Consider the following 23,842-nt stretch of genomic DNA (forward strand, 5'->3'; position numbering starts at 1 on the left):
CACTCAGCCCAGCTAGGGGCACACAGTTTCAGCATGTTAGACCACGGCTCACCTACGGGCACTCATTTTGCACCTGTTGAACCATTGCTCACCTATGGGCACTCATTTTGCACCTGTTAAACCACTGCTCACCTACGGGCAGATGCACTCAACTTGTTAAACTATAGCTCAGCTATGGGCACATCTGGCATTTTTTATTATTTTGTTATCTCACATTTCTTCAAAATAAATGGCCTATTTCATTACATTTTACATAAAATCTAATTTTATATGTGTACATATATGTCAGGGACTTGTTTCGTGCTTATTTCACTAAAAATAAAAATTGATGTTGTGGGGGATCGAACCATGACTGCCTGCTCTTCAGCCAATGTCTCTACCACTACGCTATTGCTTTTTGGCTTACTTTGCATAGTTAGTTCTTATATGCTTTTCCACTTACTGCTAACTGTGGCTGAGCTACGGGCACGCCCACGCAAACGAGCGCACTCACGGGCAAACATCTTTACAGTTAAAAAAAAATATAACATGTTCATTTATATAATTTTATGTTCATAGTCTGTGGGGGCATGTGTTGTGTTGTGTTTATTCACATTTCCATGTACCCTGTTGTGGGGGTTTACTTTGGGCACTTTTACTCTTCTGGGGGCGTGTCCGCTTGCACGGCTCGTCCTATGGACATGCCCCCTACTGTCTTCCACGGACCGTGTTAGCCTTAGGTGTGATTCAGCATGCCCTCATGCATATGCATGACATGCTGACGTCACACCGTTTAACTGCAGCCTCCATGTAAGCCTTGTATCTCTTACACGGAGGCTTTGTGAATCCTGCCCAATGTATTATGTCTTTCTTTTACTTCTTTTATCCATTCAGTATCTTGTGTTCAATATGGTATTCACAGGTATTCCTCTAGAATTTATTAATCCGTTCTATTTTGGGTTGTGTCATAGTCACTGCTATTTTTCTTTCCAGTTCTCTACTTTTTGATCAAGGTATTTATTTCCTAAGTTGCTTCTTCTTTGTGTGGTGGTAAGAATTGCTTCCCCTTGGGATAAAACTCCTTCCCTACACCTACAAGGCATGTTTTGATCCTGTTGCATCTCTGTTGGACATGGTTAGCAGGAAAGAATGAACTTGCGAACAGAACATGCAGGCGAGAGAAGACCAGAGAAAGACAAAGTAACCAGACACAGTAGCCAGACACAGTAGGGTAACAACAGATATAATGCTGCCCAAAACCTCTTTTTTTGATGGTGCTTCTATTCATAGGTCAACATCTGTTACAGTGTGTGTGTGTGTGTGTGTGTGTGTGTGTGTGTGTGTGTGTGTGTGTGTGTGTGTGTGTGTGTGTGTGTGTGTGTGTAGAAACATCACTGCCAAGAACTTAAAGCAGTAATACTTGTTCAAACCTGCCCACAAGCATAATCTGTCATTTTGAACCCTGGTTACTTCAGTGAATGGTATGCTACTATTCCAACTGTGCACCTCATGCTTGCCTCAAGAGACCTAGAGTATAACAAGCTGATCATCATCACCACTCTCTTCTCCCAGGATAGCTCCAATATTTGTTCAAGCCATTAATCAAACTTGGGTTACGCAAGTTGCAGCCTGGGCTTAATCCATCTTTGGCAGTGAAAGTGGACCAAATATTCTTCTCATAATGATATGCCTTTCTCAATTGCTTTGCAGTTGTCTCTAATAAGCATTTTCAAAGTGGTAGTGTATTTGTCATTTTCTATCTTTAATACTCTTTGTTCTTCTGGCAATGCACTGTTTTTAGCTTTGTTGCACAATAATGTGTTTTGTTAATCTCTGGTTTAGCATAAGGAATCTACTTTTTAGAAATTGCTATATTTGTTTTATTAATCTGATAACTGTCTGTACTGTCATTACTTTCTGGAGTCATTTTTTCCTGTAATACTATTGCCTTGACATCTCTAATAAATTTATCCAAATCCTATCTCATTTAATTCAATTAGTTTAGATTTAGGACAGTTATATGACTCCTGTTTAGAGTGAAGAATGCAGTGCATGTCTGGAAGAGACCTGCATTCATTTACATTGTCTGATATGTACAGATCATATACACTTTATCCAAAAAAAGTGATATTTTTGTAAGTTGAATACGCTACCACCACTGTTTATGCTTGTAATTTTAATAATGATCAGTGAACTTCAGCACTGGCCAGTATTTACACCCTTAAAGTCTAAATAGCAGTCCTAGCTATGTCTTGTACCCAAGTATAATTTGTTAATGTCTTTTATAAGAACTGTCAAACTGAGCATGTGATATTGCTTTGCTTGCACAGTCATTTTGCAGTGACAGTGAGGCACATTTAATTATACTCGGTTTCCATTAAGGTTGGAAATAGGATTTCTGCTTAACAAGAGAACTGCAGTACATGACCAGATTATATCTGTACTAAGCAGACAATGTTCAATGTAGGTAGCACAATACATGCCCTAATAGTACTGTACTGAATTAGTACTGGAGCAGAAATAAAACTCCTTAAATTTCTTCATAAAAATGAAATCTTTCCTACGATTTATGTTTCCCTGTATGCATGTACAATGACATATAAGACATGAAGATGCATAACATGTCCAGAAATAAGTGCAGTCTTTAGCTAGTTGCTATGGCATATTCTAAAAGCAACAAAAACAAAGAAGCAATATATTTTCTATAACTTTAAATGTGGCAGGAAACAGCACAGACTTCCTAAGTGCATATAGACATGCACACATTTAAAAAGGTGTTGCCCCCTTTATTAACTGCCATTAGCTCAAACAATAAGCTGTTCAATTCCAAAATCTTATCTTATGAATTTTATGAAAACATTTGAAATTGGTGCAGGGATGCAATTTAGATATAGGGAATAACTAAGGTCAGAATATTTAGTTTAAAATAGAAGTATAGCTACCATTTTTCCAGAGTTACAAATCAACCAAAAACATGCAGTGTTGAAACTTCAAGGCTAAAATTTTACACCATACCAAATAAGTGTGCTGAGAAGCCATCTTTGAATAGAAGCTACTGTAAAGAATTTCAGTTTTCAAAAATCAGTCATCAAAAAATTACTCTTGTGTCTTATGTATTTGGCTCAGCTTCTGTGCCATATAAAAAGCATCTTACAGCACATAGTAGTCACAAAGCCAAGATAGTGTAGTGGTTAAAGTTGTAGCTTTACATGCAGGTGTTCATAGTTTCAGTCCCAAGACAGGCAACTTATTAAAAAAACAGCTCAGATGGTGTAGTGGTACATTGCTGTGGCTATAGTGTACAGGATCATGGAGTTGAGACTTGGGACTGATGGTTTACCTATGAGCCTATATAGACTTCCCATACATGTCAAACAGAGCACCTCACCAGCCCTCTTCAAGAGAAATCTTGATGAGTGGATGGGAAATAGAAAATTTACCCTGGGGATCATTCCAGTGGCTCTACTCAATATAGTCTATGGGAACTAAGGTCAGGTGGTACAATGCCAGGGTAATCCTATGGGCTAGGCTTGTAAAGGCTCCAGGGCCATTAGTCTAGTACACACCTATGAACAAGAAACAGGCACTTTATAAAATTTAGCACCTACATGATAATGTGTGTGAATACTAGTACATTCAGATCAGTCAGTCAGTAAATCAATTAATTCTGCCACGTTCACGTTCTTTTGTGTTGTACCAGTAACTGTTTTAAAGTGTGATACTGTATTCATTCTTCACCAAACATATTATAGATTCATGTGTAATAAATGTAAGGTGTATCTTTTTACTGGTGTGCCTAAACAAAATGATCATACATGATACTGTAATTCAGAATGTCAGAAGTATAGACCTTCAAATATATAGCTTCTAGAGATTTCTAGCAATGATTATGTGACTGATGGTTGTATTTTGAATCCCCTTCTTTCTTTGTCTGGGATGTACATTAAAGGGCATTTTTCTAGAAAAAAAAGTAACTTTTAAGGCTTGAGGTTACTGTTTTATGTGCATTTTGTCTGACTTATTATAATTAGTAAAAGTTCTTCATATGTAATTGTATAGAAAAGTATAACTATTTCTGGTTATAACTAATAATTCTGTTGCTTTGTCAAATGTCCATTTTTTTAATATGTGATATCCTTCTGGTTTGTGAAATGCTTGATTTGCTTCTTATAAAAATCACAGACTTGTCTATTATTATTTTTATTAGTAGTAGAAGCAACCGTAGCAGGAGCAGCAGTTGTATAGTAGTAGTAGCAGTAGCATTTCCAGTAGCATTAGTAGCAACAGTAGTAGTAATACAGTAGTTACAGTAGCAGGAGTAGCAGTTGTATAGTAGTAATAGCAGTAGCATTTCCAGTAGCATTAGTAGCAACAGTAGTAGTAATACAGTAGTTACAGTAGCAGGAGTAGCAGTTGTATAGTAGCAGTATAGTAGCAGTATCAGTTATATTTCCAGTAGTAGTAGCAGCAGCAGCAGTAGTAGCATTAACAATAAATAGTAGTAGCAGTATTAGCAGCAGTAGCAGAAGTATTAGTATTAATAAGAGTATAAGTATTTCTAGTATTCAATAAAAATATACAAGCTGCACACAATTAAAAGCTGTACTTGTAAGCAGTTGATTTTAATTGAAGTTGCAATTCTAGTCAAAAAATGTATTGTTCACATTTCTGTATTAAGGTGATTTTTTTTTCAAATATTGTAGCAAAAATTATATTATAGGGTCATAGGTTCATAAGTGTGTACTAGGCTAATGGCCCTGGAGTCCTTACAAGCCTAGCCCATAGGATTACCCTGGCATCGTGCGACCTAACCTTAGTTCCCATGCCTCTGTCAAGTAAAGCCACTGGAGTGATCCCTGGGGTGAATTTTCTATTACCCATCCACTCAAGATTTCTCTTGAAGAGGGCCAGTGAGGTGCTCTGCTTGACATGTATGGGAAGTCTATTCCATAGCATGAGCACTCTCTGGGTTATGAACCTGTCCTTCCAGCATGGTCTGTTGATTGTGGTAATGAGGGTGAGGTCTCTGGAGCATGTGGTGTGGTGGGATTGGGATTTCTTTAGATGTAGCATTTCTAACAGAGCTGGGTCTGACATGGTTTTGTAAGTCAAGCAGAGATTGCCTCTAAGAAGGCAATATGAGACAGAGAATACTTGGAGTTTTTTTAGTCTGTCCATATAGGACAAATGTTTAAGGCCTAGGATCCTCTTTGTGAGGTACTTTAGTGACCTCTGCAATTGTTGCAGGTATTTAGTGAGGTACATGCCAAATGGGGCATTGTACTCAATGATTGGCCTAATGAGGGAAGAATAGAGGGAGACAATGAGCTCTTTCTTCCTGGATGCAAAACCCTTAGTAATGCGATGTGCCACATAGAAGGACTTTCTGACCCCAGTGGCAATGTGGTGGTCAGAATAGAGGCTGCTGTCAACCTATGTTCCCAGATCTCTTATAATGCTTTATGTGTTCAGTAGACTACCATTGATGTGGTAATTCATGTGAACTGGGTTTTTCCCAAAGGGGATGATGACACATTTTTTGGCATTGAGCTTAAGGCCATGGTTCTGACACCAGTCATTGGTTTCAGTGAGATCTTTCTGTAGGATGTCAACATCACTCGGGGAGTTAATAATAGCTCCCAACTTGCAATCGTCTGTGAAGTTTGTCAGCCAGAGTCCCTTTGTGTTGGCCTGGACTTCAGAGAAGTAGATACCAAACAGGAGAGGACCCAGGACCAAACCCTGTGGGACTCAACTCATGACTGGTTGGCAGTCTGACTTGGAGTCAGCTACTTTCACACTGTGGGTTCTACCTGTGAGCCAGTTTGCAACCCACCTAGTGATATAGGGGTTGATGCCCTGCTTAGCAAGTTTTTCTATGATTCCTGAGTGGGGAATAGTATCAAAGGCCTTGGCCAGATCAAGGTAGGCTGTATGAACCACCTTGCCTTCATCCACATCTCTGGTGAATGACTCAAATCAATTTTTAATTAAATTTAGGCTGAAGCTTTTTCTTTCCCTTTGTAGAAGGAACAGAGTTCCTTTATATAAATAACTAATCCAAAGTCTTTTTTTGAGGATATGATAATATATGTAAGCTTTTTGGGAATACAGCCTTTGCCTACAGACATCAAAAATGCCAAAATGAGAGGGATAGCCTTCTACACAATATCCAAAAGTAAAGGAGTTAAATATCTAGACAAGTGAAAACATGATCTGTGAAAGTAAGACCTAATTGCAAGTAATGTATATGTTAAAATACAAATAGAACTGACAAGGAAACACAGTAGTAAAATAAATATATTGAACTTGTAGTTGTATAATTTAGGCAGCCTTTTGTTACTGGCAGATTGAGTTGAACTGATATTCCTTTTCTCCTCTAACTCTGTCCATTCTTTCCTTCTAACCTCTAAAATGGTGTAACTGAGCATCTTCCTCAACATCTTGTAATGATATTCTACATGGCTTTATATTTTTTATGTTCTTTGCATCATGTGATGCACATTGTACACAGAGTAAAATAATGCTGTATACAATGAAATATGGCTACATTATTGCAGTATTTTTCCTTGTATTTTCTTATTTTTTTTTTACATTTATTTGATCAATAAATGTAATTCTAGACTTGGCCCAAAATGGTCCAGATGGATCTGTGCTCTATCCCAGTTAACAAATACATAACTCAATCAATCAATCAATCAATCAATCAATCAATCAATCAATCAATCAATCAGTCAATAAACCAATCAATCACTCAATCAATCACTCAATCAGCAAATCAATTCGTTCTGCTAAAACACTGAATATATCATTACAAAATAGGAGTTAGAGAGCCAGAAAACAGAAATGGACAGAAATGTTAGCAGATATTCCACAAAGCTTGGTCAGTATGTTGTACACATGACTTAAAGCTGAACTGGAAATATAAAAGAGGAACGCCATTAGAAAACTTGCTGTTGTAGAAAAAAAGTGAGTAGGCCAAGACAAAGTTCATGTATAAAGAAAGGCATGACAGATATTTCTATCTATGCAGTTTTGGAGTTGCACACTATGCAATATCCATAACCATGAACTGAAGAAGTTCTCCATCTCTAACACACAGAAAACTTGTTAAAAGAATAATTTAGTAACAACATACACACATACTTAAATATAAGAATCCTCCAGTATGTATTTGACATTATTATGCACTAAGCCTTGATTTTAAGTAATCAGTCTGTTCTTGGAGAGCTGTCCATGTCAGTGATTTTGCAAAGGATAATGGATCAAGTTCTATATGAAACTCTGAATGTGCAAAGCATATTCACCACCTTTAAATTAAATTGTTATATGTAGCAACCCATAAAAATGTCCTTTTCAGCCATGATCCAAGCCAAAGCTAACAGCAACAGCTCACGTTAGATTGGCCTTACCAATTCCATCTCATGGTGGTCAATAACTATATATTACTAGTAATGAAAATAACTGGGATCATACCATCAAGAAAGTGAGGTGACCCAGGCATGGTGTAAAGCATTTAGGAGCTGCTCCATCCATTTATAGTACAGGAGCAGTCCTGGGGTACATTTTCTGTTTCCCATCCATAGATCCAAGTTGTGCTTGAATTTGTACAGAGATGAGCTTTGATTGAGGATCATGAATCTGTTTGAGAGCAGCAGTACCTTCTACAAGATATGCCTTCAAACCATTCTGTTGATGTTGCAGAACATGTTTAGATCCCTAGACTGAGTGTTCCTGATGTCATTTGACTTGCTGGTGTGCAGTAAATTCATCAGTATTGGGTCAGCGGATGCCTTGATTGTCAGACACAGGACATGTTTTAGCAGTCTGTAGGCTACCAAGTATTGTTACCGGGCATTGAGTCAGTCCATGTAGAACATATTGTTTAGACCTTATATACTTTTAGTAAGGCATCTCTATGGGCATTCAAGTCATTGCATGTGTCTGGACAGATACATGCCAAAGGGGCATTATACTCATTGACTGGCCAAATGAGGGCTGAGTAAAGAAGGGCAATGACATCTCTAAATCTAAATGTGCAATACAGAAGGACTATCTTATGGCATAAGCTCTCAAATCCCAAACAACTAGGTCAACTCTTAGGAACATATTGCCAATGTGGTAGTCCCCAGGGTGGATGACTTTCCAACGGCTACAGTAAAGCATTTATTGGCATTTAGTTTTAGTTGGCACCAATTATTTAATTGGGGAAAAACCTTCATTAAGATGTTTACGTCATGTAGGGATTCATTGATTGCTCTGAGTTTGCTTAAACAGTGATATCTTGCTAACATGGTGAAGGGAATCCCAGGAGAAGGGGCTTGGCCTAGAAAAAGGCAAGTTTACTCATTTGTGGTTAGTCCTTGTAACAGGGGGGACCAGATGCTTGTCTAATTTGAATATCTTAAAGATACACCTCTAAAATACAGACAAAAGATATCACTAAGAGAATTTACAAATAGTCCCAGGAGGTTTGAGATAACAAATGCAAATATGAATTTTTGAAAAAGTAAACCTCTTATTGTGGACATGTGATTAATAAAGTTAGGCTGTCTGGATTCTTCCTGCCATTCAAACACTGGTGAAGATGCATTTATATGAGGCTGATATGGATGACAAAAGCAGAAGCTCTGTCAGCTAACTCTTGCTTGACAGAGCTGAAGGACATGAAAGCTGGTGCAGTGCACTTTTTGTTAGCAAGTGTGTGTGTGTGTGTGTGTGTGTGTGTGTGTGTGTGTGTGTGTGTGTGTGTGTGTGTGTGTGTGTGTGTATTTTACTCACTACTGCCAGAGGTTTGTGTATGTCAGCAGCATGTTTTAATGAGCCTCATCATTTTGTAGCAAGATGAACTGATGAATTCAAGATTTTGCAATGCATTAATTTATATTTACATTACATTACAGTACATTTACAATTTCACTATGTGTGTTTTCTTTAAGAGAATAGTGGTAGTTATTTATTGTACACATTTTGCAAAATCAAAGGAATGTGGTTGGATCTAATAAACAGCAGGCTTTGTTAAATACAGTGGATGAATTTTTGGCATGTTTTTATTAGTGTGTATTTGAGCATTTTAGCCAATCAAGCCATACTAAAACAAGACACTAGACACAATATAAATAAATATATATATATATATATATATATATATATATATATATATATATATATATTCAGGTTTATTCGGTATGTATGCCAAAGTTGTCTGTTCATGCTACTGTGGCTGATTAAGACAATACCAGAACATTGTAACATTGCTGGTTCTTATTGTTGATTTTGTTGGTGTTAGAAGAGTGACAAGATTAAGCATCTAATATTCTGTAATGTAATACAAAACAAAATGCATAAAAGGTGACCAGATAGCCACACAAATATAAGAATTACAAGGTCAAGAACTAGAAAATATTCTCGTTTATAGCAATTAAACTTGCATATGAGATTGCAATCATTTTAGTATAACAATTAAAATTTAATAATATAACTTTGATGCATATTGTCTGGCTATTATGAAGTAAATAATTCCTGATTAGTTAAAAGATTATCAAAGTGAAGAATTTGACATTAACAGTCCGCTGTGTTAGTTTTAAATGCCTAATTGCTATTCTCCGAAATTGACTTCTTTTAAATTATGAATGCATTTAATGACAGGCTGACAAACTTAACATCTATATGGACTAATTCAATACTTTCTATTTATGCATTGGTTTAAAGAAGAATAGAAGAAATAAGTTTTTTTTTTTTTGGTAGATAAAATTATCCAGTGCTGACTTTTTGTAGTTCAACTTTAAACAGCAAAGCTGTTTTATATTCAGTGAATGCTCACTAAAATGTATTTAACTTTACTGGGGAATATTTTAAATTTTATTTTTTCCTTGTAAGGGCTATAAAAGGAGCCATCAACATGACTAAGACAATTTTCCTACTGTTGTTTTACGTGTGGAAATATTATAATAACCAAATACTGTATGACATTATGTACAGTCCATATAACATATGCTTCCATTATTTCACTATGCATTAAAAATGAATTACAAAAATGTTAAGCCTTTATCTTAGTTACCTGTCAAACTCTACCTCCAAAAGCTTGAATTTATTAAAACTTATAAGAGCTGAGTGAAGGGTATGCATCATCTTTTGTGATACATAAATGAATGTTTAGTTTAGAATCCAAACACCATTTTTCCATAACCAACAATTGTATTATCCCTTGTTTAGAGTATGGCCAACTAGCTGACCTCCCCAGTCTACTAAGCCACACCCATGCAGGAGCTCCAAGCAGCACCCTCTTTCTGTGAAGTCACCATGCAAATAATATGTTTGTTTTGTCCTAAGACTTTTGTGTTGCAAAAATAACAGGGGTGCCATGGTCTCTAAGCCTATGAAAGTAATTACATAATCTATTTTATATTATCATGGTTTCTCGAACAATAGTAAGTAATAACATAGCATATCAGTATTTTATTGCAGTTTTTATAACAAATGGGTAGTAGCATGTGGCTTGGAAAGACCATTTGCAGAATTGTAATTGTTTTATGTCATATTAAGATATACAAGATAAAGTACATTATTTTAAGTAGCTGCAAGATTTCAGTGGTGGACCGTGTAATGATGTTCTCTCCTAATCCTAGGATAGTAGAAGACTGTGAAAGAAAATTGTTGCCCCTTATCACAATGCTACTTATTTTTACTTACTAAGGGCTAATTTTCCCAGAGTTGAACATTCAAACTTTGTGAGACTAACTACATCCTGAATCAAAATGAAAGGCTGGTTTTCAATTTATTATTAAAATGAAAAGTCATTCAAGTCAATGTTGTAAAACTCATTACTGAAATCAAGATTGCCACTTTGAAAACAGGATAAATGCAATTAAGAACTAGGTAGTACTAAATATCAAGGGATGCAAGTCTTCTGTTTTTTTCAGAAAATTTCTATTCCATGATATATGTATGTCAGCCAATATAGAAAAATTGCTATGCTGCCGGAAAAGCTGAATTACATCTTATATTATGAATGAAAAAATAAAAACAGTTATCTACATGACTAGAAGTACAAATGTTTGTATATATAGAATATATTGCTTCTGTATCATAATCAAACATACTATAAATGAATATTCTAACTCCTAATATTGTGTGTTGGCACAGAATATACGCAAGTGTCAAACAGTTCACAATCTACCGTTCCTATATACTTTGAATGGTGGTGAAAAGCAAACTATCAATTCTAATCTGATTTTGCAGGCCATCTGAAGACTATGCACTTTATTGCAGAGAAAAACTTTAAATTGCCACAGATTATGTACGTAGAATCATTTACTTCAGAGAAGCCTGTAGCAGTGCTAAAACCAATGTTCTCAAGCAATGGCCTGTTGAAAGGGTCTATATTATCTTAATGAAGAGGCATTACAGTGAATGCCTCTTTAAAAACCCCTAAAGAATGAACTGCCAGTTCTGCAAATGGCCTATTCAGTGATTTTTTTTTTCCTAGGGAAAAAATCACTGATCCAGTCAGAAACAAAACATCACTACAAGCACATAAAAGTGGGGGGCTTCACCCCCCACAACCCCCAAACTAAATATACTGACTCCGAGATCGCACCACAGTGGGGAATGGGGCAAATTCACACTGATAACCAAGCCATTTTTTTCCCTGGGAAAAAATTCTCTGAATTGTCCATTCACAGATTTGGTGGTTCGTTCATTAGGGGTCGATGAAGAGGCATTCGCTGTAATGCCTCTTCAATAAGATAATATAGACCCATCAGAACAGACTACCATATATAATGATTTTGGAAAATGTTAATAGTTTTGTAAAGATGGACAGCATAAAACTATGTCCAATATATTTTCCATTACCCATCTCTGCATGGAGTTGTTTACTTATTTGTTTGTTAACTTGGTGAGTAAGCTGGTCCAAATACATTTTCCAGTCACTTCCGGGTGAAAGGGCAACAAGACATACAATACAAATATATAATCCACAAGAAATCACTAGCAAATACAAACCATTTAACAAGGATTCATTGCATATGAGAAAACTAACGACAAGGTCACTAAGTACAATTATACTTAGTTAAACAGAAGGTAACAAGAATGATTTACTTGTACTGTACAGGTAAGTAAAACAATAGAAAACTATGAATATAAGTAACTGCATTGTTTGCAGTGCTAAGAAGCTTAGTTACTTAAAATAAATCGGATGATTAATCCAGTGGAAACTGCAAGGAGTATTAAGAACAGAAGCATAGCTGGTTCAACCAGCGCCTGGGTTAGTACTATGAACCAATGCCTCACTCCATCACCTTTTCAAGTGAAAAGCAAAAAAAAATGATAGGCTTATTACAGTTAGATTTATGCACTCTCTACTCCATGCCCCAGCTCTTCGATTAATGTGAAAAAAAAAAAAAATTGCACTTTCCTTCTACTGGCACATCAACCAGGTGGCCAGATGCACGACATAACCCTCCTTCCTCCTGCCCGGACATTCAACCATTCAGGTCCCATTTTTATTCCCTGCCCCCAACTCTCCTTCAAATTATTTTAATTAAAAAAAATCATTTAAACGACAGCAAACTACTTGCATGCATAGAGCATTATAGCACTAATGTTTTAATTAAAAAAAAAATTCTTCTTTACTTTCTCCACTGTGAATCACAGCAATGGTGAAAACCACTACTTTCCCCAGGGTAGGTGACCAAGCCTAAGGGAAAGGAGCAGTTAGTCAAATGCACATTTTCTGTGTAATGGCTATGGCTCATTCTCTTTGTGCCACATATTCAGCAATTTTCTTGTTGATAAATTAATATTGGTTTTATTGTAAAAAATAACATATTCCTTTCCGAGTGGTACAAAATCAAATTTAGAATATGCAAATAAAGAGGATGGGTAATCCCTCTCAACATGTTGTTGTTTGTTTTTTGGCTTTTCCCTGTAAGGGGTCGCCACAGCGGAACTCCGGTCCGCTAATGATTGGCAGTAGATTTTTACGAAACGCTGAGGTGCCAGCTCGATGCTCAACCTTCAACGAAGGCACACCCATTTATGCACGCATGTCTTTTGAATGCTACCCAACCGCGGGGAGGACATGCAGATTCCACACAGAAGGCACTCACAAGCCCAGCCGAGAATCGAACGGGAGAAACTCTTGCTGTGAGGTACCAATGCTACCGCTGTACCTAGATTGAAAATAGGAAGAAAGACACTTGAAAATAAGTACACCTCGCTAAAAATGTGGACATCTAATTAGCATAAAATTTAAAAACTAAATATCACGTAAATTTTCCGGTATCCAGGAGGAATGTGAGATACTACTCAGAAACATGTTTAAAAACAGACAGTGGTAAAAATGATGGAAAATATAAGTGAATTATCAAATAGACGCTGTGAAATATGTAGACTCTAATGAACTATATTGCAAAATCCTACCTCAGAAGTTCATTTATTTTGCTTCAGAAAAAGGGAGATTTAAAACGTGCATCTCCTTTTTTATATTATTATTGACACAAGTATATTGGTCATTGACTATCTGTGCACTAAACAGCTTCAAAAATCAAATGTGATGTGGAGAATTGAGAAAATTGTGTGAATGTCTAAATGAAGCCTGAAGATAGTGATATACCTCCAAAGATAGGGACAGTTGAGAGGTCTGACCCTCACATGGGGTGATATACTCTTAACGCTGTACAGAATATGATCAAATTAGTTTTATGCAAGCTTTCCTTACATACCTATATCCTTTATATGGCAAGAGCCATTGCCGATGAAAATAGTTATGTAAAGACTAGGAAGACAGATTTGGTTATGTAGCTTTGGAGATTGATTTGTTTAGTTCCTGATGGATTAGTTATATATAGAAATGCTAATTAATGTATTATTACTGCTATGTTTACAGCAGGAGATGTGGGTTCATATGTGTATGACTGTGATATAAAATAATTGCAGCCAAGATGCCTTATATAAGGAAAGACACACCCCTGGATTCACTATTCTTCCATGCAGGACTAGCTTAGTCCTGCATGGAAGTGGACATTTAGAAGCAGGACGGCAGTGCGCAATGCATATTAATGAAGGCACGCTGCCTGAGCTCCTAAATAGACACGGTGTGTGTACGAGTGCAGGGGGCATGTCTGAGAGCAAAGCTCCCAGAATATACATGTCCCTGCAAAGAAGAACAGCAGTGTATGAATAAGAATGAGCGAGACTGCTCACAGGTGTTCACATACCCCCAGCAACCTCCACCCAAGTTTACAAGAGCAATAGTTAAAACATTAAATATAAAGAAGTGTTTTTTTTATAAAACAGATTAAATTTAACCATAGTTGTGTGAGTTTGCCCATCGTTTACCTATGGTTAATGCAGCTTAAATGCAACAAGAGCATAAAAAGCAAGATATATGCAAATGAAGCAATACAGCAATAGTGTAGTGGGGAGAGCATTCACCTTACGAGCAGTCATTTAAGGTTTGAGTCCAACTCCAGTACAATCCATTTTCCATGTCAATCATGTTATGATCAATTTATTTTGTTGCATAACCTACTAAATAACATATATTTGTGAACTGGAGTACTGCATTAAATGCAGATGTGACATGTCATTGTCATAATGTTGTAAAGTCCACAGATAATCACAAGTTCCCCATACAGTATATGTACACAGGAATCAGGGATACAAATGGAAGGTAAAATGTGTAATGAATAATAAATCCATACAGTTTCCAAATGCATCACCTTCCCAAGAACCATTAGACATTACTGTCTAAATTAGTGTGGTGGTAAGCGGGGTTAAGCACTAGTAAGCAAAAGTAAGCATATTTAAGCAGTAGTAAGTGGGTTTAAGCCCGTTTGAATGGGGCCTGTACATATTTGGAAAATGTCAAATAAAACAAATCTGTCATTGTACAAGTCACTAAAGGTTTAAGAGGGCAATAGTCGAAATATGTCCTGGTTCACCTGCATGTGGTGAAGACATGCACAGAGTGTGTGCAAAAAGAGAGGGACATGTATGTGCATAACATCAACCTGGAATCTGGGAGTATGTGTAGAAACAGTTAGGTAATCTTAACAAACAATACATCCACAGGCATACCAGGTAAGAGGTGTATACTGCAGGTAAAACTCAGTTCATGTATATAGTTGTCAACAGCCATACCACTGTCCAAACTAAGGCAATAGGGTAGTGTACTAATACCTGTAAGATACAGATCACAGCACTGACTAGGAAGGTAATGCAAACACAGGAATATACTAGTTGTTAATTGACATCTTTCTCTCCTCCCCACCATATCTGCAACAAAAAAACTAAATACACAACTCAATGGGTATGTGCTGAATTAACTCTACTGTTGGGACATATGTCCTATTGTTTGATAATTATTTAAATTTGTTTCTATGCATGTGCCATGTTGAAATACTCCCACGTTGGTGGCATGCTGCCATCAATGTACATGCGTGCTGTTGTAATGACCACTGTGGACCCATATATGCATGTGTTCTGTTTGCTATGCAACTGTTCCATATCTGGTGTTTGGGTTAATGGGAATATTTATGCCTGCTGTTCTACCTAATCCTGGAATGTGTTGACTACTACTAAGCCACATATGTTAATAAAATTTGAACACCATAGCACGTTTGTGAAGGCCGGTCCTGGCAGACCCACCTGCCCCGCCTCGGCTGGATGTGGCACTAGGCACCAGCATGTCTGAGGCCCACCCCGGGACCTCCTCATCCATTGGTCCTCCACCACCTTCAGGTGGAACTGCCTCAGAGGATGGGGCTTGCTCCCCACAGAGAGCAGGCGCAGACAGGAACCAGTCACCCGTTGCCAGGTCCAGGTCTTGGTGCATAGCGAGCTCCACAGGGAGGTCGGAGATCTGCTATGCCAGTTTGAGGGCTGTATGCCACAACTAGAGGGTCGGCCTGGTCCTCCTACTCAGCCCCCAGCACAGCCACCTTTGGGGCTGTGAAGGTGCAGTGGTGACTGCCCATGGATGGGGACCTCAGTCCCACTGTTTCCACTAGGGGGCTCATGGGCTTCTGATTTCCCTACTCCCCTCCCCATCAAGGTGTTTACCGCCCACATGTGTTATATACTGCCCCTGTATGTGTCTTGTTTGTCTAGTCTGTTAACCTACCCAACCTACAACCCCAAATATAGCCTGCTATCCCTCCCCAACATCCCACTCTTACCTAAAAAAAAAGGGCAATCTGTTCCCCCCAAAAAAATCTAGCCCCATACATAGCTGTCCTTTTCACACATGTGTCCACTGGACAAATGTAATCTGGTCTAATTGGCTTTACAACATATTATTGTTGCCCTCACCCTTCTCTCAGGGGTATGAGTGTCCAAATCTACCTCCAAATTCAGTGTATATGCACAGCTGTTGCTGTAGAAGAAATGGGCAGCTATGGACCTTCCCTACACCCATCCTGCACATCCTTAGCTATTTTCCCTACTGTCTTTCCCTCTTTGTGCCCCATTTTCACCACTTTCCTATCAACTCTTTTTCATTTCTTTTAAAGAAATTAGCATGGGGGTAAGTAGGAGTAAGCACTTTTAAGCAGCAGTAAGCGGGTTTAAGCCTCTTTGCACAGGGGTAAGCAATGCCTACACAGGTTAAGCAACTGAGAAGCTATTATCAGTATAAGAAACTAACTGGAAGTTAGCAGTGCTTACCTCTGCACAAAACCACACAAACCCACTTACAACTGCCTTAATCACTCGATATCCAGTGGCCTTTGTTCTGCAGATAAACAGCCTCTGCAATGCTCAAACACAGGACCCTGCACACCATAGACAAAGTGATTTATGATTAAGCTATGTCAGATATACATAACCCTGATGTTTTCACAAAGATATCGTCCAGCACAGTCATTCAACAGTACAGGAAATGTATTTAAACATGTAGATGTATATATTTATTTATGTATTTATTTATTCTACATGTGTTAATCGTATTAGTCTGACTGAGCTTTTGGCTAATTTTCAGCAGAGACCCGGGGGGGAAAGCTCCTCAGTGAATAATGTATCACAAAGTCCCATTACAGGCAGCAAAAAAGTTACTATCAGGTTATCAGGTTACAATAGCATGTGTGTATATATATATTTTTATTAAAATAAATATATAAATATCTATCTATCTAAAATATACAGCGTACACACACACACACACACACACATATATATATATATATATATATATATATATATATATATATATATATATATATATATATATATATATATATATATATATATATATATATATATATATATATATATATATATATATATATATATATATATATATATATATATATATATATATATATATATATATATATATATATATATATATATATATATATATATATAGATATATATATATATATATATATATATGTATACACACATATGCATACATCTATAGATATATATGTCTATATATGTAAGTATATATATATATATATATATATATATATATATATATATGTATATACAGATATATAGCTGTAGATATAAATGAGAACATAACAAATACATTTATGACCACAGGCACTGTTAATGGAGGTGAGGGGGCCCAAGCTACATACGTCTTGTGTGTATTGATATTACCCCCCCCACACACACAGCCAAGCAGGCCTCCCTGCAATACAATACAAAATGTTGCAAGCTCCATAACCTGGACCCGACACAACATGGGCACAAGATGTTAACAGTAATCCATCCCACCTGTATGATGTCAGGCTGGTATCAATAACATATCATGCAGTACAGTCTGGCTACCATAGGGAATGTACAATGTGGAAGCAATAAACATTCTTAAGATGCATATACACAGACACACACATATATGCAGATACATATATATATATATATATATATATATATATATATATATATATATATATATATATATATATATATATATATATATATATATATATATATATATATATATATGTGTGTGTGTGTAACTACACATACACACACAGAGATATGTATAGAAAGATATATATATTTAGAGGATGCACACCATACCGAACAGCCAGTACTCCTGCAGTTGTCACCTTATCAAATGGACACTGTATGAGTCACCCATACAAAAGACAATTGTTGCCTGAAACATATACCCAAAGAGAGGTCAAAGGATATAACACCACACACATATCTGCATACATGAAAATGCTTTATTTGTGTACTATTACAGTTGTATATGCAATGTCATATAGCTGTTTAGATTTTGAAATACATATAAACAGACTAATGCAACTCTCAAACAAATCAATTAATAAGGAAAGCATAACATATGTTGCTGTCCAGGCCAAGGCCTTCAAGTAGTACAACAGTAAAGACAGACTGGGCCACAGGATAACAATCAATCAACAGTAAGTAATGTAGATGTATAGTCCAGCAGCCTCTACCTACACTCTGTACGCAATCCATAGGGGGAAAAGACTTCAGTTGACACAATGGGATGTATCTGTTACATAACAAGGCATAACTGAAACCATCACAATCACACTGACAAACAGAATGGTCTGTATGGCAGGACACAGTAGGCCTGCATTTTCCCAAGGTGAATTGTATGGTAATATACATCCAAATACCTTAAGGCAGCTTACTCCTGATATCCCTCACATGTTGTTACAGCCTAGGTTAGTTATGGTACATCCTCCCCCTCCATAGACTGACATACAGGGGCATATACCACTGATACATACACTGACCTCTGGACTGCAGAAGGACACACATGTATTGTGCAGATGAAGCCCACACATATATGGACCCAACCCCACAATATGTGTGGGGGCCACAACAGCAGTGGAATGATGGCAGGAATTACAGCATGACATACTCACAGGCCACTACATAACAACCCCTGACAGCATGTCATATGGACAAAGCATGGTATGTAGGTGGAGGACAGAGGCTGGAACACAGGCCCATATGTGAAATAGTGTTGTCATACACTAAGCAAGTTGCTCATGTTACAGGATAGTCTGCAGCATACCCTTAGTCAGGAATATGAAGTCAGAAACACAAATTGATGTAGCCATGTACTGATAGCACTCAACACACAGACTGCCAGTGATATATTTGACATAAGACCTGTGTGGTGGACAGACAAAACATAACAGGCACACCTCTGGCCATCAAGCGATAGGCTATGCAGGCAGACTGCATTCCATGTTAAACTAGTATGTACACACAAACTCTGTAACACTGGTGCTAAACAATGCATAAAACAACACTACTCACAATCTGTCTGTAGTTCTGGAACCTCATGCAAATATGTAGCTGTCCTGAGTGTGCAAGTTCTCTTGTAAGCAGTATTGCTACCTGCTGTGTGTAACACTGCTGCCCACACACAGGAATGATGTCCACCATACAGGAAAGGTAAAAGGACCACGACCACATCATGTAAGGATTTATAGTAGTGGGTTGCCATGACAGTACTGCACAGCATGCTGCATGCAGGTAGCAAGTGGGGAACACTGATTGGTGCAGAGGCCATCACCTCATCATGTGCATCACCTACAAAAGCCACGCTACAATCTATTCCAAGCAGCTCAATCCATTTACTGGACAGATAGAGAGAGAGGGAGAGAGAGAGAGAAACCAGAACCACAACCAAAAACAAACAAAAAACAAAACAAAGCAAAAACAGAAACAAAGCAAGCAGGCTGAGGCCAAAGGCAAGGAGAAAAAAAAATCTCCTACAAGGAAGCCATCCAAAACAGACCTCATTCCCACAACAGGTATGTGAAATATATATGCATGTAATTGACTGTAGTACTTGGTCCATAATACTGGGATAGATGATGTGGAATGATATATAAGTGCCATCAGGTGTTGTTGTAATGATGTTCAGCTGAACAACTGCTATGGACAATAGAGTCTGTCCCTGTGTGTAGTGGGCCATACCCATCAACTGTGCAGAACAGCACTGACTGACAAGATGTAAGCCAACATAGTGTGTGTTGTGTAATGGAAAGGATGTATATTACTGTGGCCAATAGCTGGTGGTGGAAGTAATGCCATAATGATGGACAAGTGGGGTCCAGAGCCCACCACTTCCAGGACACTCAGGTTAACATATATTGCAGCATGCTGAAATGCCATAGGTGTGTAATAGGCTTACCTGCAATCTGGATCTGTATCTACCCCCATAATGTTAGTCTATGTCCATATGTGGCACCTGTCTGTGTTGTAGCAAGGCAGAACAGTGCAGCTGTGCAGGAATGAGAGTTAGAGATTGTGGACCTGATATATAGGTAAGTATATATATATATATATATATATATATATATATATATATATATATATATATATATATATATATATGGGTCTTTATGAGTACATCGACATGTCATAACATCGACATCCAGTAGTTCGAAACGAAATCACCGACAACAACTGGTATTAGCGAAATCTGAAATGATCGACATTCACCTGTTCAACAAACAAGCAAAATCCATCAGCACTAAATAAAACTATGTTACACAAATCAAAACTGAATAAACACGTGCAGGTAGTTAGCAAATAGTGAGGAACTGTAGAAGTTAAATACTCGCGTTACTTAGAGTGATATGTGCTCTGCACTGAAGCAAAATGGCGAGCACACATCAGGCTAGTCCTGGGGAAATAGGATCTATATATCATACCGTAGATTCACAAAAGATGAAACCAATGCTAGTAATTGATAGCTATCTGTAGTATCTGGAACGTACAAGGGAAAGTAGATGATATTGGTCTTGTAAATACAAAATGACAGAGCACTGTAAAGGTAGAGCTGTTACTGTGTGCTTACCTGAGGGCGATAAGCTTCAGAAATCTGTTGCACATTCTCATGCTGCAGAGCCAGGGGAACTAGAACGCTATGTTGTTTGTAGTGATCTAAAATGTAGAGCAACAATGGGTAGAGACACACCATCACTGATAGTGGACGATGCTTTAGCGTCAACTTCTTTAGCTACCATTGACTGTCTCCCTCATAGATCAGCACTATTACAACAGGTAAATCGCGTTAGACGCGTGAAGTGTGGACTTAGTAAAAAGTTTGAATTGACACTAGATAATATAGACTTTAGCCAGTTTAAGTTAAAAAGTGGTACATTTGTAAGCAAAGCTATGTCAGATAAAGTCAGTGACACAACAGTAGTAGTATTTACTACTGTGGATAATTTACGTGATCTAAGCCAATCTGCGATATGGCTTATGGATGGGACATTCTTTTCAAAAGGTGTTACTATATGGCAATTGTACACTGTACACGGCATACTTAAACATGGAACAAATATGAAAACTGTTCCTTTAATTTATGCATTCATGTCAAAGAAATCCCTAAAAGGCTATAACTATCTGTGGAATAGTATCTTCTCCTTACTCACATCAAATGGTTTAGAAATGGAAGTTAAATTTGTGTTATCTGACTTTGAAATAGCTGCTTTGAAGGGCATTAGACTGAATTTCCCTGATGTCCGTTCCAAGGGTTGTCTGTTTCACATTGGACAGAACATCTGGCGGAAGATACAATCCTTGGGTTTAGGTTCTACATACAATAATTCACAGGAACTGCAGTTAGCTGTGAAGTCACTAGTAGCGTTAGCCTTTTTGCCTGAAGATAAAGTAAAAGCAACATTTGAAGAGCTGAAAACTATGTTTCCAGCACAGGGGAAAGGATGTTTTACAATACTTTTCAGATTGGTATATATATGGAAAGAGGCGTAAATTCATTACAAGATTTACGTCTTCAATTAGATTTCCGCCGTTGTTTCCGATTACATTTTGGAATGTATTTGAACTAAATGAACTGTCTCTGCCTCGCACTCAAAATAGCATTGAGGCATGGCATAGGAGATTGAAATGCATGCTCGGTGATAGGGGCACTGATTTGAGATATTTACTGCACACATTATGTCGTGAACAAGATCGGGTAGATGAGTTGAGAGTGCGTTCATCTACAGGGTTCCCATCGTCTCCGAAAAGCAGGAAACTACTCCTTCATCAGCACAGATTTGATAAACTAATCTGTAATATGGGAAACTACTCTAATGTTGACTTTGTGAAAGGTATCGCGAGGTTACTTAAAATGTAAATAAAACCCCTCTAATGTTGGATGTTTCAATGGTATTGGAAGGCAGTTTAAAATGGCAGTAGTCCGTTTTACAATGTCTAATATTCATTTAGTGTCGTGGTGAGGACTTGTTTATATTACGTGTTTTGTGTTAGAGTTATGCGGCGGATCGACACTATTATGCAAGTGTATTATATAGTACACTGTTTTCGGATATTTAATTTGCACTTGTCGAATAAATGAATGTCGGGTATTTCAAGTTTCACTAACATGAATTGTCGGTGATTTGATGTCGATGTTATGACATGTAGATGTACTCATATAGACCCATATATATATATATATATCTATATATATATATATCTATATATATATATATATCTATATATATATATATATATATATATATATATGTATATACACAGGTACTCATATGTAGACATATATATATAAGCACACACACACACACACACACATGCACACACACACACACACATCTATATATATATATGTGTGTGTGTGTGTGTGTGTGTGTGTGTGTGTGTGTGTGTGTGTGTGTGTATGTGCATGTCTACATATATACAAACAAACACACACATATGTATATAAATACATGACCCCTATATTACCACCACAGTGCTGCATGCTATGTGTGAGGGAACATCACACATAGCAATACACACAGATATATACAGCTGTAAGTGTGTGCAGTATGGATGGTTATGTCAGATGTGAACCCTTTCTTGGGACCACATTGCCCTTGTCTGCGATGTAGGGAATGGGAATATGGGGAAGGATAGCAGGTATATGTGTGGAGGTGGTTCAGGTTGGTAGATATAGAGGACAGCCTACAGGGGTGGTATATGACATGTGGTGGGTAAGCACCCTGGATGGTTTGTGTGGTCTGCGATGTGGAAGTCCCATGTGCCCCCATATGGAAACAATGGGAACAAGGCCCCCACTCATTGCTAGTCACAACAGCAGTTTCACATCCCTGAAGGTGCCTGGCCTGGAGGCTGAGCAGGAGGAGCATGTGGACCATGTGATTGTGTACTGAGAGCCTCAAGGTACTGTAGCACATCCCATAAGTTTCTGTGGAGCACCCTATGGAACAGACCCTTGACTTGACCTCGGGTGACAGGATCATGTCTGTGTGTGCCCCTGGGGGGGGGACACCATACCCTGAGGTGGTTCCACCTGAAGGTAGTGCTGGACCAGTAGATGAGGAGGCTCCAGGGTGGGTCCCATATGTGATGTGGCCTGGTAACATGGCCAGATGAGGTTGGAGAGGTGGCTCTGCTGGCAACTATTCCCTAAACATGCTATTGTGTCACTGTTATAGAACATATGTGGGTGGTAATAGTCCACACAATCCCAGAACATGTCCAACAGCATGCATAGATATCCCCAATAACACAGAATGACAGATGTGCAGCAATAACATAGCAAGCATACCATATGCATATATGGAACCAAAGTGGCCCTGACAATGGCATGCAGGTGAAATAGTCCATAACAGGCCAGCAGTGATAGTGTCCACACAGGGAACATGGCTACAAACACATAGCACAAAGCGTGGTATAATACAATATATGTCCGAATGGTTGGTAAACTGCAGACATACCTACTTTGTTGTGTGAACAGTTTGTTGTTGATTTAATGGTGGGGGAGACAAAGATGTGTATTAAGAACTATGGTAACCTTGCTGTATGAGTTGCTCATACTTGTTTCCATCTTTATGTCTTTCAGGCAAGATGTCCCATGGTCATTTTCCAGGGTATTCAGCAG

The sequence above is a fragment of the Protopterus annectens genome, chromosome 4.part0, assembly GCF_019279795.1.
Source record: "Protopterus annectens isolate FY-2018-M chromosome 4.part0, PAN1.0, whole genome shotgun sequence".
Taxonomy (NCBI): domain Eukaryota; kingdom Metazoa; phylum Chordata; order Ceratodontiformes; family Protopteridae; genus Protopterus; species Protopterus annectens.